The 18702-nt window shown below is 38.4% G+C and overlaps 1 pseudogene; it reads right to left on the reverse strand.

Annotated features, from left to right (window-relative positions):
- Nucleotides 1–1668: 1668 nt before the first annotated feature.
- Nucleotides 1669–15598, reverse strand: LOC143638529 (fibrinogen silencer-binding protein pseudogene; annotated as a pseudogene).
- Between the last annotated feature and the right edge of the window lie 3104 nt (nt 15599–18702).

Genomic DNA, 18702 nt, shown 5'->3' on the forward strand with positions numbered 1-18702 from the left:
CTGAGGTGATCAGATCAGGAACTAAGGCAGGCTTCTCCTGGGATGGAGCTGGTTGAAGAGAGGATCTTAGGGAGAAGCTGCAGCTCTCACCAGGGTCAAGATGTGACTGTAGAGTTTGAGAGCAGTGAGAACAACACAGAGGATCAGACAAACAATGAAAAGTGTTGGGATGTCAGTCCAAGTTCTCATCAGGGTCTCCAGCTTGTGTGCATCATTGTTGGCTGAATGTCTGTTCATTTTCTCCAATATTTATACCAGATTTTGGGGTTTTTGTTCCCCCTTTCAATCCTTATCAGCTGCCACTGGATCTCTCAGTTATGTCATTTACCCTGGGGTTAACATCTGGTCTGGTGGTCTCACCCTTATCTTTTCACCTTTCCCGCTTAAGGGGTGAGGACACCATGCCAAAGGCTTCACTCTGAGTTTATCAGGGTGGGGAGAAGTGACTTGTTTGTGCCTGAGAGCCATACTGGAGGACTCGGTAGGTGTGCCTGGTGAGACTGCAGTTTTCAAACTGGAGTTTTAAAAAGGAGTTGCTTAGGCTCAGGCCTAAGGCCATCCTCACTAGACTCCATTGTTTTGGACCAAAGTTAAAGTAGAACTCATGGAGGTGTTAGGTGCAGGACAGGCTGAACTAAGTTGTCTGTAGGGCAGGCTGAAGGAATGTTAGCTGCAGAATAACCCAGGCACTCAACCCCCCACCTCTGTCTTTATTACCTGTTTGTCAAGTCTGAACACTCAACCCCATTCAAAGCTGAGCACTCACCCCCACCACACACAAGGCTGAACACTTAACCCACTTGTGCCAACAAGGCAGCTTGCAGACCCAGAGACCCCATTAGATTTGGTCTATAAAAACTCCCTCCTGCCGGGCCCCTCTCTCTTGCTCTTGCTCTCTCTGTCTCCCTCTCTTGCTTTTGCTCTCTCTTTCTTCTCTCTCTCTCTCTCTCTCTCTCTCTCTCTCTCTCTCTCCTCTTTTGCACTGCTGCAGTAAAGATTTCTTGGTGGCTCCTAGTGTTGTGGTCACTTTCCTTTCAGTGGAAATGTGTGGTGGAGGAAAGTAGCTCAGTACATGGCAACAGGAAGTGGGGAGTAGGGGGGGGAGAGAGAGAGAGAGCTCTACTCAACAAGGAAAAAATTATATGCCCTAAAGATACAACCCCCCAAAAAACCCACCTCCTCCAGTCTCTCCCTACCTAACTACAGTTACCACTTAGTTAATCCCTATCAGGGGATTAATGCACTGATTGGAAGTCAGTCTCTCTTTCTCTCTCTCTCTCTCTCTCTCTCTCTCTCTCTCTCTCTCTCTCTCTCTTTCTCTCTCTCTCCTGCTGGGGATTGAACCCATGGCCTTGTGCATGCAAGGCAAGCACTCTACCAACTGAGGTATAACCCCAGCCCCAAGACTCTTATAACCCAATCATTTCACCTCTAAACTTTCTTGTATTGTCTCATATGTGTGATTTGGGGGGATACCTCATATCTAAACCATAACAATTACCAAACAATCAGTCAGTAACTTTTAATATCTAAAAAGAAAATCAGATAATTAGAAAATCATACCAAAACAAAGAAAGAAAGAAGAAAATCAGGTCAAAAGTTTTTCTATAATAGAGATTAACAACACTTTTCAGCATTTATTCTGCTTTAGGATGTTCCCAAAGTAATTTATGACAAAATTAAAATAATCAAATTGAAAGATTGAAAAAAACCCTTTAGACTACAATAATTAGGTAGATTATACCATAAGTAAGTTGCTTTTAGATTCTCTACTTCAATTTTTACTTTTAGTAGCTCTTCTTCTAGCTGTTGCCTTATTTTCATTCAATACATCCCTTTTCTGAACATATAATGTAAGTGTTTTATTTTCTAAAATTATCTGATTCTCCTCTTTCAACATTTTTAGGATCTGAGAATTATATGCTAATAGTGAATGAAAGTGTTTTCCACTTTCATGCTGAAAATAAAATAATCTCTCATTGGAGTACACTTTCCTCAAGTGATGGTGACAAAGATCTCTCCATAAAATGTATTTATTCACGTTCTTCTCCTTTCTCTAAAATATCACTATGTTGAGGATTTAAAATCAGTAGAGGAAGTGGTTTAATGTCTTTTTTTTTCTTTACCTCCACTGTAATAGCAACAGGATGGTCCTCCAACATTACTTGAAATAAACTGGTACTGCTTGTGCAGGTTCATTGAGGTTTGCACTAAATGAGGTGGGTCTAATATTGCCATTGCAGATGCTTCAAAACAATATTTTGCATTGTAATTATTCCCAAGATTAATTTCCCTTCATCAGGCAAGTTTGGAACTGCATATTCCAGAATCATTCTGTGACTGGAGAAAGGCATTATTTGCAGTGCCCTCAAATAATGTAAAATAATATATCTGAATTCAGTTTTGTAATCTCTTTATTCAAATTTGAATTGCTTATTCCTGGAGGTATGATTTCTTTTTTGGTGGTGCTGGGGATTAAACCCAGGGCCTTGTGCATGCTAGGCAAGCACTCTACTGATAAACTATATTCCCAGCCCTATGATTATTTTTTTAAGGAATTACCCTGCAGGTGACTTAGTGTTGCAGATTATCTCATTTTCAATGGTACATGCTGTTGCAACCTTCCAAATAAACCATTTCAGAGACACACCTGTGACAATATAATATAAATTGTGCCCAGTGAATAAGCACTGCAGGTAAACTATAATTTCACCATTTTAAAGTGTGCAATTTGGGGTTGGGGTTGTGGCTCAGTGGTAGAGCACTTGCCTAACATGTGTGAGGCACTGGGTTTGATTCTCAGCACCACATACAAATAAATAAAATAAAGGTTCATTGACAACTAAAAAATATTTAAAAAATTAAAAATAAAGTGTGCAATTCAATGGCTTTTAGTGAATTCACTATGTTGTGAAACCATCAACACTCTCTAATTCCAGAACATTTTTATTGCTGTCCTTATGCCAGTACCATTCCTCCTTTTTTTTTTTTTTTAGAGAATTTTAATATTTTTATTTTTTTAGTTTTTAGTTTTCGGCAGACACAACATCTTTGTTTGTATGTGGTGCTGAGGATCGAACCCGGGCCGCACGCATGCCAGGCGAGCACGCTACCACTTGACCCACATCCCCAGCCCCCCACTCCTCCTTTTTGTAACTATAGCTTTGTAGTAAGTTTTGAAATAAGGAACTGTGAGCACCCCTCCCCCTGCCAACTTTATTCTTTTTAAAGGTTATTTTATGAATTTGAAAATTAGCTTTTCCATAAGTTCATTGATGTGTAGTTTTCCATTGCTGTGAGAAAAATACCCAAGAAATCAAAGGAGGAAGATTTATTTTGGTTAACATGGCTTTTGGAGTTTTATTAGGGAATAAAATTCCCTAAGTATAGGTCAATACTATGCAGAGGGAAATATAGATCATTTTGCACACTACTGATACCTTTACATTACCTTTAAATCCATGGATACAGGGTACATTTCCATTTATTTATGTTTTTTAAAAAATTATTACAGCATTGTTTTGTAGTTATCAGTGCACAGGTCTTGTACATCCTTGGACCTAACTATAAGAATCAGGCCTTTTTTTTTTTTTTTTTTTTTTTTGTGTGTGTGTGTGTGTGTGTGGTGCTGGGGATTGAACCTAGGGCCTTGTGCATGCAGGGCAAACACTCTACCACTGAGCTATATCCCCAGCCCAGGATTAGGTTTTAAGAGCAAAACTAAGGTTTCTCTAAGGAAGAGGACATTTTCCCCTGGGATTTCAGTGTCAGATTCTGAATGAGGGATTCCAGCTTTCATACCAGCTCTACAGATTTTCTTACATACCTATCCAGCCATCACGATCATACAAGTCAATTCCTTGGGAAATGTCTCTCTCTGTCTCTACACACACACACACACACACACACACACACACTACACACTCATATGTATATGCTATTAACCCTTGAATTATATGGGAGTTAAGTGTGCTGTCACCCAGTCAGAAATGTATACAACTATGTGTGTGTGTGTGTGTGTGGTGTGTGGTGTTGTGGGTTTGAATCCAGGCCTTTGCACATACTAGGCAAATGGTCTGCCTCTGAATGACACCCCAACCCTATGTATAGCTTTTGACTCTCCAAAAACTTAGTTACTAATGGCTTACTGCTGACCAGAAGACATACCATTAACATAAACAGTTGATTAACACATATTTTGGGTGCTATATGCTATATGGTGAAAAATAAGTAAGAACCATGACAGATCACAACTTACTACCATACACAATTTACTGAAAAAGCTTTTCTTGAGGAGATTATTAGCATTACACAGAGTTTTATAGTAACAGGAAGTAGATATAATATCACAATAACACAGTGTATTAGTTCATTGATGTGTAGTTTTCCATTGCTGTGATAAAAATACCCAAGAAAATCAAAGGAGGAAGATTTATTTTGGTTAACAGTTTCAGAGGTTTCAGTTCATGGTCTGCTGGCTCCATTGCTTGTGGTAAGGCAGAATATCATGGTGGAGGGCCCATGGTAGAGCAAAGCTGCTCAACTCATTGTGTTCAGGAAGTAGAGAGAGACAAATAAGGAGAGGAGGAGGAGGAGATGATGGAGAAGATGAGGAAGAAGATGAAGGCAATGAAGAAGAGCATGAAGAATAAGAAAAGGAGGAGGAGGAGGCCAGCATCCCAGTATACCCTATAGGGGCATACCTCCCAATAACCTACTTCCTCCAACCAGGCCTTATTTCCTAAAGTTTCCACCAACTTTATATAGTGCACCAGTTTAGAAGCAAAGCCTTAAACACATGAGCCTTTAGGGGAGATTGCAGATCCAAACTATAACATAGATGTGTACATCTACTTTTTTTGTGCTTATAATTTAGCACTATATTTGTTTACATTTCTCTCAATTGCATATGGCACACATCACACTCTGTGTGATATATGTTTTGATAAATTATAACTATTTGTAGTATTTTTTTGTACCAGGGTTTGAACTCAGGGGCACTTGACCACTGAGCAATATCCCCAGCTCTATTTTGTATTTTCTTTAGAGACAGGTCTCACTGAGTTGCTTAGTGCCTCACTAAGTTGCTGATGCTGGTTTTGAACTTGTGATCCTCCTGCCTTAGCCCCCAGAGCTGCTGGGATTATAGGCATGTATCACTGTGCCCAGCCTTTTTATTTTTAATTTTTTTATTTGTTCTTTTTAGTTATACATGACAGTAGATTGCATTTTTAATTAATTAATTTATTTTAATTAGATATATATGACAGCAAAATGTATTTTCATTCCTTGTACACAATTGCTGCACAACTTTTCATTTCTCTGATTGTACACGATGTAGCATTGCACCGTACATACAGTCATACATGTAGCTAGGGTAATAATGTCCATCTCATTCAACCATCTTTCTGGCCCCCATACCCCCTTCCCTCTCCTCCCTCCCCTTTGCCTAATCAACGTTCCTCCATTTTTCCCATGCCCCCTTCCCCCCATTATGGATCAGCATCCACTTATCAGAGAGAACTTTCTGCCTTTGGTTTTTTGGGATTGGCTTACTTCACTTAGTATGATAATGGTGGAATGTAGTTTGGCATATCTTACATACATGGAGTATAACTTCCCATTTTTGTGGTGGTAAATGATATGGAGTTATACTGGTTGTGTATTCATATATGAATATAGGAAAGTCCTGTCAGATTCATTCTAGTATTTCCCATTCCTATCCCCCTTCTGTCCCCCCCACTTCCGCTTGTCCAATCTGGTGCCTCCACTCCTCCCCCCTTACTCTCCCACCTATTATGGGTCAGCATCTGCATATCATAGAGAACATTCAGCCTTTGGTTTTTCGGGATTGGCTTATTTTACTTAGCATCCATCCACTTATAGGCAAATGCCATAATTTCATTTTTCATTAAGGCTGAACAATATTCCATTGTGTATGTGTACCACATTTTCTTTATCCATTCATCTGTTGAGGGTCACCTAGATTGTTTCCATAGCTTAGCTATATTGTGAATTGAACTGCTATAAACATTGATGTGGCTGGGTCACCATAGTATGCTGATTTTAAATCTTTTGGGATAGCTGGGTCAAATAGTGGTTCCATTCCAAGTTTTCTGAGGAATCTCCATACTACTTTCCAATTTGCAGTTCAACAAAGCATGAGTGTATCTTTCCCCCCACATCCTCGCCAATGTTTACTGTTACTTATATTTTCTTTGTTTGTTTGTTTGTTTCTTTTCTTTCTTTTTGGTACTGGGTATAGAACTCAGGACACTCAACCACTGAGCCACATTCCCTAGCCATATTTTGTATTTTATTTAGAGACAGGGTCTCACTGAGTGGCTTAGCTCCTCGCTTTTGCTGAGGGTGGGTTTGAACTCGTAATCCTCCTGTCTCAGCCTCCCAAGCCCCTGGGATTATAGGCATGTGCCACCATGCCTGGCATTGTTACTTGTATTCTTGATAATTGCCATTCCAACTGGAGTGAGATGAAACCTCAGTGTAGTTTTAATTTGCATTTCTCTAATTGCTAGAGAAGTTGAACTCTTTTGCATATATTTGTTGACTGATCATATTTCTACTGTGAAGTGTCTGTTTAGTTCCTTTGCCCATTTATTGATTGGTGTTAAGTTTTTTGAGTTCTTTATGTAACCTGGAAATTAATGCTGTATCTGAGGTGCAGGTGGCAAAGATTTTCTCCCATTCTGTAGGCTCTTTCTTCACATTTTTGATTGTTTCCTTTGCTGTGAAGAAGCTTTTTAGTTTGATACCATCCCATTTATTGATTCTTGATTTTACTTCTTGGGCTTTAGGGCTCTTGTTGAGGAATTTGGTTCCTAAACTGACATGATGTTAATTTGAGCCTACTTTTTCTTCTAGTAGGTGCAGGGTCTCTGGTCTAATGTGTAGATTCTTGATCCACTTTGAGTTGAGTTTTGTGCAAGGTAAGAGAGAGATAGGTGTCTAATTTCATTTTGTTACATATGGATTTTCCAGTTTTCCCAGCATCAGAACCTATCTTTTCTCCAATGTTTTTGTGCACCTGGCTTTTTTTTTTTTGTAGTAGATTTATGTCAACATGCATACTTCAAACCCATCTTACTTATTTATTTATTGGTACTGGGGATTGAACCCAGAGCCTTTTGTATTCAAGGCAAGCACTCTACCAACTGAGCTATATCCCCAGCCCATGTTATTTATATTATTCAAGGGTCATGTATATATGTGTTTGCATATATATGTGTGGGTATATAATCTCTCTTTTGGTTTTATTTATCTAGTAGAATCCTGATGCAAATTTTTGTACTGAGAGTTATCCTGGTTTAATAGAATCTTTTTAAAAAATATTTTTTATTGGTTGTTCAAAACATTACAAAGCTCATGACATATCATCTTTCATACATTTGATTCAAGTGAGTTATGAACTCCCATTTTTACCCCAAATACAAATTGCAGAATCACATCAGTTACACATTCACATTTTTACATAATGCCATATTTGTGACTGTTGTATTCTGCTGCCTTTCCTATCCCCTACTATCCCCCCTCCCCTTCCCTCCCATCTTCCCTCTCTACCTCATCTGTTGTTGTTCAGTTCTCTCCCTTGTTTTTTTCCCCCCTTTCCCCTCACAACCTCTTATATGTGATTTCATATAACATTGAGGGTTTCCTTCCATTTCCATGCAATTTCCCTCTCTCTCCCTTTCCCTCCCACCACTCGTCTCTGTTTAATGTTAATCTTTTCCTCATGCTCTTCCTCCCTGCTCAGTTCTTAGTTGCTCTCCTTATATCAAAGATGACATTTGGCATTTGTTTTTTAGGGATTGGCTAGCTTCACTTAGCATAATATGCTCTAATGCCATCCATTTCCCTGCAAATTCCATGATTTTGTCATTTTTTTAGTGCTGCGTAATACTCCATTGTGTATAAATGCCACATTTTTTTTTATCCATTCATCTATTGAAGGGCATCTAGGTTGGTTCCACAGTCTAGCTATTGTGAATTGTGCTGCTTTGATCATTGATGTGGCAGTATCCCTATAGTACACTCTTTTTTTTTTTTCTTAAAATATTTATTTATTTAGCTATTGGCGGACACAACATCTTTGTTTATAGTTGGTGCTGAGGATCGAACCCGGGCCGCATGCGTGACAGGCGAGTGTGCTACAACTTGAGCCACATCCCCAGCCCCACTATAGTACACTCTTTTAAGGTCCTCAGGGGATAGTCCGAGAAGGGCGATAGCTGGGTCAAATGGTGGTTCCATTCCCAGCTTTCCCAGGAATCTCCATACTTCTTTCCATATTGGCCGCACCAATTTGCAGTCCCACCAGCAATGTACAAGTGTACCCTTTTCCCCACATCCTCGCCAGCACTTATTGTTGTTTGACTTCATAATGGCTGCCAATCTTACTGGAGTGAGATGGTATCTTAGGGTGGTTTTGATTTGCATTTCTCTGACTGCTAGAGATGGTGAGCATTTTTTCATGTACTTATTGATTGATTGTATGTCCTCCTCTGAGAAGTGTCTGTTCAGGTCCCTGGCCCATTTGTTGATTGGGTTATTTGTTATCTTATTGTCTAATTTTTTGAGTTCTTTGTATACTCTGGATATTAGGGCTCTATCTGAAGTGTGAGGAGTAAAGATTTGTTCCCAGGATGTAGGCTCCCTATTTACTTCTCTTATTGTTTCTCTTGCTGAGAAAAAACTTTTTATTTTTTTATTTTATTTTTTTTTTAAAGAAAGAGTGAGAGAGAGTGAGAAAGAGGGAGAGAGAGAGAATTTTTTTAAATATTTATTCTTTAGTTTTCGGCGGACACAACATCTTTGTTTGTATGTGGTGCTGAGAATCGAACCCGGGCCACACGCATTCCAGGCGAGCGCGCTACCGCTTGAGCCACATCCCCAGCCCGAGAAAAAAACTTTTTAGTTTAAGTAAGTCCCATTTGTTTATTCTTGTTATTAACTCTTGGGCTATGGGCGTCCTATTAAAGAATTTGGAGCCTGACCCCACAGTATGTAGATCGTAGCCAACTTTTTCTTCTATCAGGCACAGAGTCTCTGATTTGATATCCAGCTCTTTGATCCATTTTGAGTTTACTTTTGTGCATGGCGAGAGAAAGGGGTTCAGCTTCATTTTGTTGCATATGGATTTCCAGTTTTCCCAGCACCATTTGTTGAAGATGCTATCCTTCCTTCATTGCATGCTTTTAGCCCCTTATTCAAATATAAGAAAGTTTTAATTTTGTGGATTGGTCTCTGTGTCCTCTATTCTGTACCATTGGTCCACCTGTCTGTTTTGGTATCAGTACCATGCTGTTTTTGTTACTATTGCTCTGTAGTAGAGTTTGAAATCTGGTATCGCTATACCTCCAGATTCACACCTCCTGCTTAGAATTGCTTTTGCTATTCTGGGTCTTTTGTTTTTCCATTTGAATTTCATGATTGCTTTATCTATTTCTACAAGAAATGCCGTTGGGATTTTGATTGGCATCGCATTAAACCTGTAGAGAACTTTTGGTAATATTGCCATTTTGATGATGTTAGTTCTGCCTATCCATGAACAGGGTACATTTTTCCATCTTCTAAGACCTTCTTCTATCTCTCTCTTTAGGGTTCTGTAGTTTTTATTGTATAAGTATTTCACCTCTTTTGTTAGGTTGATTCCCAAATATTTTATTTTTTTTGAGGATATTGTGAATGGAGTGGTTGTCCTCATTTCCATTTCAGAAGTTTTGTTGCTGAAATACAGGAATGCCTTTGATTTATGCGTGTTGATTTTATATTCTGCCACTTTGCTGAATTCATTTATTAACTCTAGCAGTTTCTTTGTAGATCCTTTTGGGTCTGTTAGATATATTATCATATCATCCACAAATAGTGATAGTTTAAGTTCTTCTTTTCCTATTTTTATGCCTTTAATTTCTTTCATCTGTCTAATTGCTCTGGCCAGTGTTTCGAGAACTATGTTGAACAGAAGTGGTGAGAGAGGGCATCCCTGTCTTGTTCCAGATTTTAGAGGGAATGCCTTCAATTTTTCTCCATTCAGAATGATGCTAGCCTGAGGCTTAGCATAGATAGCTTTTACAATATTGAGGTATGTTCCTGTTATCCCTAGTTTTTCTAGAGTTTTGAACTTAAAGGGGTGCTGTACTTTGTCGAATGCTTTTTCTGCATCTATCGAGATGATCATATGGTTTTTATCTTTAAGTCTATTGATGTGGTGAATAACATTTATTGATTTCCATATATTGAACCAGCCTTGCATCCCAGGGATGAATCCTACTTGATCATGGTGCACAATTTTTTGATATGCTTTTGTATTTGATTCGCCAGGTTTTTATTGAGAATTTTTGCATCTATGTTCATTAGAGATATTGTTCTGTAGTTTTCTTTCTTTGAAGTGTCTTTGTCTGGTTTCGGGATCAGGGTGATGTTGGCCTCATAGAATGAATTTGGAAGAGCTCCTTCTTTTTCTATTTCTTGAAATAGCTTGAAAAATATTGGTATTAATTCTTCTTTGAAGGTTTTGTAAAACTCTGCTGTATACCCATCTGGTCCAGGGCTTTTCTTGTTTGGTAGTCTTTTGATGGCTTCTTCTATTTCTTCCTTTGTTATTGGTCTGTTTAAATTGTGTGTGTCTTCCTGACTCAATCTGGGCAGATCATATGACTTAAGAAATTTATCGATATCTTCACTATCTTCTATTTTATTGGAATATAGGGTTTCAAAATACTTTCTAATTATCTTCTGTATTTCTGTAGTGTCTGTTGTGATATTGCCTTTTTCATCCCGAATGTTAGTAATTTGAGATCTCTCTCTTCTTCTCTTTGTTAGCATGGCTAAAGGTCTGTCGATCTTATTTATTTTTTCGAGGAACCAACTTTTAGTTTTATCAATTTTTTCAATTTTTTTTGTTTCAATTTCATTGATTTCTGCTCTGATTTTAATTATTTCTTGTCTTCTACTACATTTGGTGTAGTTTCGCTTTTCCTTTTCTAGGGTTTTAAGATGTAGTGTGAGTTCATTTATTTGTTGGTTTTTTCTTTTTTTGAGGAATGAACTCCAGGAAATGAATTTCCCTCTTAAAACTGCTTTCATTGTGTCCCATAGATTCCGGTATGTTGTGTCTGTATTGTCGTTTATCTCTAAGAATTTTTTTATTTCCTCCTTTATGTCTTCTGTAACCCATTGATCATTCAGTAACATATTATTCATTTTCCAGGTGATGCAGGATTTTTCCTTCCTTCTTTTATCATTGATTTCCAGTTTCATTCCATTATGGTCAGATATGGTGCATGGTATTATCTCCACACCTTCATATTTACTGATAGTTGCCCTATGGCATAACATATGGTCTATCTCTGAGTAGGATCCATGTGCTGCTGAGAAGAACGTGTATCCACTTGATGATGGTTGATATATTCTATATATGTCGGTTAAGTCTAGGTTATTGATTGCATTATTGAGTTCTATAGTTTCTTTATTCAGCTTTTGTCTAGAGGATCTGTCTAATGGTGAGAGCGGTGTGTTGAAGTCACCCATAATTATTGTGTTGTGGTCTATTTGACTCTTGAACTTGAGGAGAGTTTGTTTTATGAACGTTGCAGCACCATTGTTTGGTGCATACAAATTGATAATTGTTATGTCTTGTTGGTGGATGGTTCCTTTCAACAGTATATAGTGTCCTTCTTTATCCCTTTTGACTCACCTAGGTTTGAAGTCGATTTTATTCAATATGAGTATGGCCACTCCTGCTTGCTTCCGATGGCCATGTGAGTGGTATGATTTTTCCCAACCTCTCACCTTCAGCCTGTGTATGTCTTTTCCTATCATATGAGTCTCCTGAAGGCAGCATATTGTTGGATCTGTTTCTCTAATCCAGGTTACCAGCCTATGTCTCTTGATTGGTGAATTTAAGCCATTAACATTTAAGGTTACAATTGAAATTTGGTTTGTACATCCAGTCATGTTTATTTATTTATTTATTGTAGTTTGGCTAGTTTTTCCTCTTTGGTTATTTTTCTCCCCCTTTACTGAGATACCTCCCACTGTTAGTTTTGGGCTCTATTTTTCAATTCCTCTTCTTGTAGTATTTTGCTCAAAATGCTTTGCAGTGCTGGTTTTCTGGCTGCGAATTCTTTTAGCTTTTGTTTATCATGAAATATTTTAATTTCATTGTCAAATCTGAAGCTTAATTTTGCTGGATACAGTATTCTTGGTTGGAATCCATTATTTTTCAGCGTTTGAAATACGTTGTTCCAGGATCTTCTCGCTTTCAAAGTCTGTGATGAAAAATCAGTCGTTAACCTAATTGGTTTACCCCTGAATGTAATCTGCCTCTTTTCTCTCGTAGCTTTTAATATTCTCTCCTTGTTCTGTATGTTGGCTATCTTCATAATTATACGTCTTGGAGTTGCTCTTTTACGGTTTTGAATGTTTGGGGTCCTGTAGGATTCCAGGATTTGGCAATCCATTCCATCTTTCATCTCTGGGAAGTTTTCTAGGATTATTTCATTTAATAGGTTGTCCATTCCTTTGGTTTGAACCTCTATACCTTCTTCTATCCCAATGACTCTCAAGTTTGGTTTTATAATGATATCCCATAACTCTTGAATAGATTGCTCATGAGATTTAAGCATCCTTTCTGTGTTAACTATATTCTTTTCAAGTTGATAAACTTTGTCTTCATTATCTGACGTTCTGACTTCTACTTGATCTAGTCTATTTGTAATATTCTCGTTAGAGTTTTTAATTTGGTTTATGGTATCCTGCATTTCTAGGATTACTGTTTGGTTTTTTTAAAAAAAATCTCTATTTCCTAGTAAAGCTCGTTCTTTGCAGTTTGAATTTGTTTGTTTAATTCGTTTTCAAAATATATTTTCATTGCTTGGACTTGCTGTCTCATGTCTTCTCTAATATTCCGTTCCATCTGAGTTAGGTATGCCTTGAGTTCTTTCCCTGTCCATGTTTCTGATGCTTCTAGGTCCTCCTGTAGATTTAAGTTGTCCTGCATTGTTTGTAATCCTTTTTTCCCTTGTTTTTTCATGTTGTTCACGTTACTTTCCAGCTCTGTTTGACTGCTGTGTAACTGCTTTCTCCTATAAATTTGTTTTGGTTTTGTATATGTCTGTTTTCTCTCCTTTGTGGTGGGAGATTATGCCTAGAAATGTTGGGCTTTATTGTACTTTAAAGCTGATTCATTCAATTCATAAAAGGCTTCTGGGTTCTGTATGCATATAGTGATTTGTTGTTTGTTCTTAGGACTTTATGTTTAGGTTAGGTGCTATGATGGTATGAGGGTTAGTATGTCTTGGCTACTTTAGAAGATTGCTCTACTGAAGGCGGATACTAACAGGCGATTGGATCAGGGTGTTGGTAGTAGCTAGGTATTTAGGAGCCCTATAGATAGCCTCAAAACATTCACCTATTTGCATTTAGACAATTACACATAATGGAAGACGTAATGCTTGGGATGAAAGTTGGGGGGTAGAGGAAGGATGGTGCTCTTAAAAAGAAAGGAGAGAGAGATAGATAGATTAGAGGAGAATGAAAAGAACAATAAAACTTGAAACAGGAAAGAAAGAAAGAAGGAAAAGGGGCGAAAGGAACAGAGAGAGAAGAAGAAAAAAAAATTGAAGTCTTAGGGATCCATTTTCTTCTCTTCCAGTAGGAGGAGCTGTGCCCTCCGAGTGGAGCTTCTGCCCTCTACGTGCCGATAGCATTCCCTGTAAGGCGGCTCCTGGAAGTCTCTCAATCTTGTCAGTCCAGAGCCATTTCACTTCTCCGTCCCTTCCCCCCCTTCCTCCTGTCAGCCAGCCAGCCAGGTCCTGTTCACCAGAAGCGGTTCCCCAGAGATCTAGTTACACTTGCAGCCCCACGGCACGTACCATTTAAGCCCCAGTGCTGTGGTAAACTGGCAGCTAAGACCTTGGGAGTCGCCGCTGGTGATATGGGGGGTTGGGGGTCAGGGGTCCCCTCTGCTTTCCTACAGACACGCCCCTGGAGAGATCCCTGAGGTTTCCTGGCTGCTTGTATCTAGATGGGGTGGGAGTCACACACCTGCTAAAGTGGCTTCCGCTTGGAATGAATTCCGTTGGCCGAACTCTGATGACGTCACCTCTCTGCTATGGCGGGCCCCAGGCTCCTTGCCAGAGTGTCCGAAGGGAGGGGTGGGACTGGTCTGTCCCCGGTTGGCCTCAGCTCCCGGTTCGCTATTTCATGAAGGCTTGGCTAAAGACCTCTTCCTGCCAAGCTGCATCTCGGAGGCTAGCCACCCAGTCACGTTGGCTGCGGGTGAGTGGGTGGGTGGCCGCGGCGCTGCGCGCTGACAGTGGCTGGCGGATCTGGACCTCTGCGTCTCGTGGTGTGGATTCACTTGTCTGGGGCAAACTGCCACTTCCAAAAATCCTAGTAACTCCCGGCCGGTCTCTCTTCAATGGAATTTTGCTAGGAGATTCTCTGCCGGTAGAATCTAATAACTATGCGTCTTTCTGACCCCATCACTGAGGGGGTACTGAAAGCGCTGCCTCTCCGCCCACTGCCATGTTGGATCCCCCTTAAAAAATATTTATTTTTTTAGTTGTAGTTGGACACAATACCTTTATTTTATTTATTTATTTGTTTGTTTTATGTGGTGCTGAGGAACAAACCCAGGGCCTTGCATGTGCTAGGAAAGCGCTCTACTACTGAGCTACAACACCAGCTCTATAATCTTAAAGATGAGTTTTCTGAATTGGTTCTGAGTTTTCTGAAATTGATTCTGTTTTCAATGGTAAAGAAGTCTTTATGAATTGGGCATGTGGTACATGCCTAAATATCCCAGCTATCTGTGAAGCTAAGGCAGGAGGATTGCAAGTTCAATGGTAGCCTCAGCAACTGAGTCAGACCCTGTCTCCAAATAAAAACCAAAAAGGGTTGGTGATGTAGCTCAATGGTAAAGCAAACCTACATTCAATCTTCAGTATCAAAAAAAAAAAAAAAAAAAAGAAGTCTCTATGGATTCAACATGATTCATTGTCAAAATTGCAATTTTTTTAAAGAAATAGAAAAATATTTAAATTTGTTTGCTGCCGCAGTCTGGCTGGGCACAAGATCACGAGCCACTCAAACAGGAACAAACTTTATTTGAAAAAACCGCCAATACCACGTCCGTGCCCGGGAAGCTTCCCGATCCACCCACGCGGCGTTCCGCCGGTCCCTTCCCGGAACCCCAGCGCAAGCGCCTCCCCCAGAATTCCCTCCTACTGCACTTTCCCAACCAATGGGAACTCTCCAGGAGTCCCGCAACAGGAGTCCGGTATCCATATGAATGTAATTTTTAACATAATCATATCATCTCAATGGCTAGCTGGCATCACCTTTTAATCAAAAATGCCATGCATCATATTAATTGGCTGTGGCTCCCAGCAGTTTGCAACCACAAAGACCTTGAATAGCTAAAGCAATCATGAGAAAAAAGAACAAATAGAAGGTCCCACATTTCCTGATTTCATATGGTATTACAAAGCTACCTAAATCAAAACAGTAGGGCACTAGTATGAAAACAGACATGGAGAACAGAATAGAGAGCCCACAAATAAACCTACATGTACATGGTCAATTGTTCACAAGAGCACCAAGTATATACAATAGGGAAATGATGGTTTCTTCTATAAATGGTGTTGCAAATACTGTATATTCAGATGCAAAAAAAAAAAAAAAAGAAAAGAAAAGAAAGGAAAAGAGACACCTTATAGTGCATACAAAAATCAACACAAAATAAATCAAAGATTTTAATGTATGACCCAAACTCTGTGCCTGATTTGTTTTATACTCCCCTCTATGTCCATCCATGCTTTTGAAAATGATAGGATCTCATGATTTTTAATGGATGAAAAGTATTCCATTTTGTGTTAACACACATTCCATTGTGTATTTAAAGCCATTCATCTATTGATGGATATTTAGGCTTATTTCACATTCATCTGTTGTAGATAATGATGCAATAAAATAGGAGTGCAGGTGTCTTTTTGATATGTTCATTTAATTTCCTTTGGATATATATATATATATATATATATATATATATATATATATATATATATATATACTCAGTAGTGAGATGGCTGAACTATATGGTAAATTTATTTTTAGTTTCCTTTAATTTTGTGGTGCTGGGGATTAAACCAAGGGCCTTATGCATGTGAGGTAAGCATTTTACCAACTGAGCTATATCCCAGGCCTATTTTTTGTTTCTTGACAATCCTACATACTGTTTTCCATAACTGTTGAACTAATTTACCTCCCTACCAAGATTGTATATGAGTTCCTCATTCCTCACACCCTCCCCAACATTTGTTACTTTTTGTCTTTTTAATAATAGCCATTCTCACCACTGTTAAGTGATATCATCATTTGGTTTGCACTTCCCTAATGATTAATGATACTGAGTATTCTTTCATATACTTTTTGGCCATTTGAGTGTCTCCTTTTGAGAAATGTCTGTTTAGATCTTTATCCCATATTTAAATTGGGTTATTTGTTTATTTATTTTTTTGCCATTGAATTGTTTGGATTCCTTATATATTCTGGATTTTAGGCCCTTGTCAGATATATGGCTTGCAAATATGCTCTCCCATTCTGTAGGTTGTCTCTCTGATTTTATTTATTTGAGTCTTCTTTTTTAGTTTAGCTAAGGTTTGTTAATGTTTTATCTTTAAATAAAACAATTTTAATCTCTGTTCATTTTTCTATTTTTCTAGTCTCTATTTCATTTATTTTTTTGCTCTCATCTTTATTATTTTATTATTTTCTTCTGCTACCTTTTTTTGAGTTTATTTTTATTTTTATTGTCAAACATGGATAGCTGTTCAAATTGATGTTTTTGTGTTGGGGCAATCACTGGGGTATTTTATTCTGCCTTATCGCCCTGATATTTTGGTTGGTCATATATTAATTGATATGTTCATCCCCTTCTCAGACAATGCAAGCAATCTAGCACTCTTTTTTTAGGGGCTTAGAAAAACATAAATTTATTAACAATTCTTGAGGCCAGAGGTCTAAAATTGGTTAAAAACACTGCAGAACTCTCATCCAGAGACTCTAAGGGAAAATCCCTTTCAATAACATTCCCAGCCTCTAGAAGGTGCTTGTGTGCTTTGCCTCATGGCCCAGCCCCTCCATCTTTGTTGTGGCTCAGCAGCAGTAGAGCTGAGCTCCTCCATCTTTGTTGTGGCTCAGCAGTAGAGCCATCTCCTGGCACTGTGAGACCCTGGGTTAGAACCTCAGTACCACACACAGAGTATAACTACCTGTATTTTTTTTTAGTTGTAGCTGGACACAATATCTTTATTTTATTTTTATGTGGTGCTGAGGATCGAACCCAGGCCCTTGCACATGCTAGGCAAGTGCTCTACCGCTGAGCCACAAATCAGACCTGCCAACTTCTCCATCTTAAAGCTAACATCAGGCTAAGTCCTCACACTTTCATATCTTTGGTTCCACTTCTGCCTCTCTTGTCTTACAAATAAGGACTCTAAGAATGACATTGGCTTCACTGGATAATTCAAATATGTTTTCCTACTTCAAAGTTACTGGATTAGCAACCTTAATTCATCTGCAGCCTTTTTTTAAAAAAATTCTTTTTAGTTAGACCTCCATTTTATTTATTTTTATGAGGTGCTGAGAATCGAACCCAGTGCTTCACACATGCCAGGCAAGTGCTCCTCTGCTGAGTCCCAGCCCCAGCCCCAGCCCCTGCAATATTTTTTTTTAATAAATTAAATTTTATTGGTTCCTAGTTATATATGACAGTAGAATCCATTTTGATAGAATTATACAAGCATGGAATATATCTTATTCTAGTTAGGACCCCATTCTTGTGGGTGGACATGATGGTGGGATTCACGAAATCCAGCACTGTTAAATTTCATTTATCTCACTCTTATATAATATAGTTACAGTGTGTTCAAATTTTGTGCATTTTATTTATTATATTCATCATTTTCATTTCATTGATTTTCATTTATTCACAGAGCCATGATCTTCCACCTAAGATCATTTTACTTCTGCCTGAATAAAATGCTTTCTTTCTATGGGTCTGCTAATGACATGTTTCCTTGTTTTTATCTGAAAATATCAGGAAAAAGATAATTCTATTTTATATTGGCTCATAGATTCTCCTTTGTTAGGTGACAAAGCATGGAAAAGCTAATCTTTCACCATAGTTAAAGGGACTGGTTACTTGTTAAAAAATCATAAAAAACCCCTTCCAGATATATGGAAAGAAATACTATTAAATATGGTGACTAGTATCTGCTGATGAAAGAACCAATAGAATTCACATGATCTCAGAAGACATATTATGAGTCTTTTAGTTTCTCTTTCAATCCACTTTATTTTATCAGTGATGAACCTGAGTTCTAGAAAATTAATAAATTTTTTATTAAGAATACCTGTTGAGTTAGTGTTTGATCCTGGACTAAAATTCAGGTCTTTTCACTTGTAGCAGGAAGGGTTTTGTATGGTTAGTGGAAGATTTTGGTGATAGCTAAGCATGTTTTCATTTCAGGTGACTTTATTTCTAAAGAAGGAGTAGTGTCTAGAGAGGACTCTCTGTTAAGGAGGGATTAGACATAGCTTTATCCAAAGGCAGTTCTAGGTGAACATCTTGGCAACAAATGAAGAAGCAAAAAATTTTGAGATATTGCAGGTGGGAAA

This window comes from Callospermophilus lateralis, chromosome X (genome assembly GCF_048772815.1).
Source record: "Callospermophilus lateralis isolate mCalLat2 chromosome X, mCalLat2.hap1, whole genome shotgun sequence".
Lineage (NCBI taxonomy): Eukaryota > Metazoa > Chordata > Mammalia > Rodentia > Sciuridae > Callospermophilus > Callospermophilus lateralis.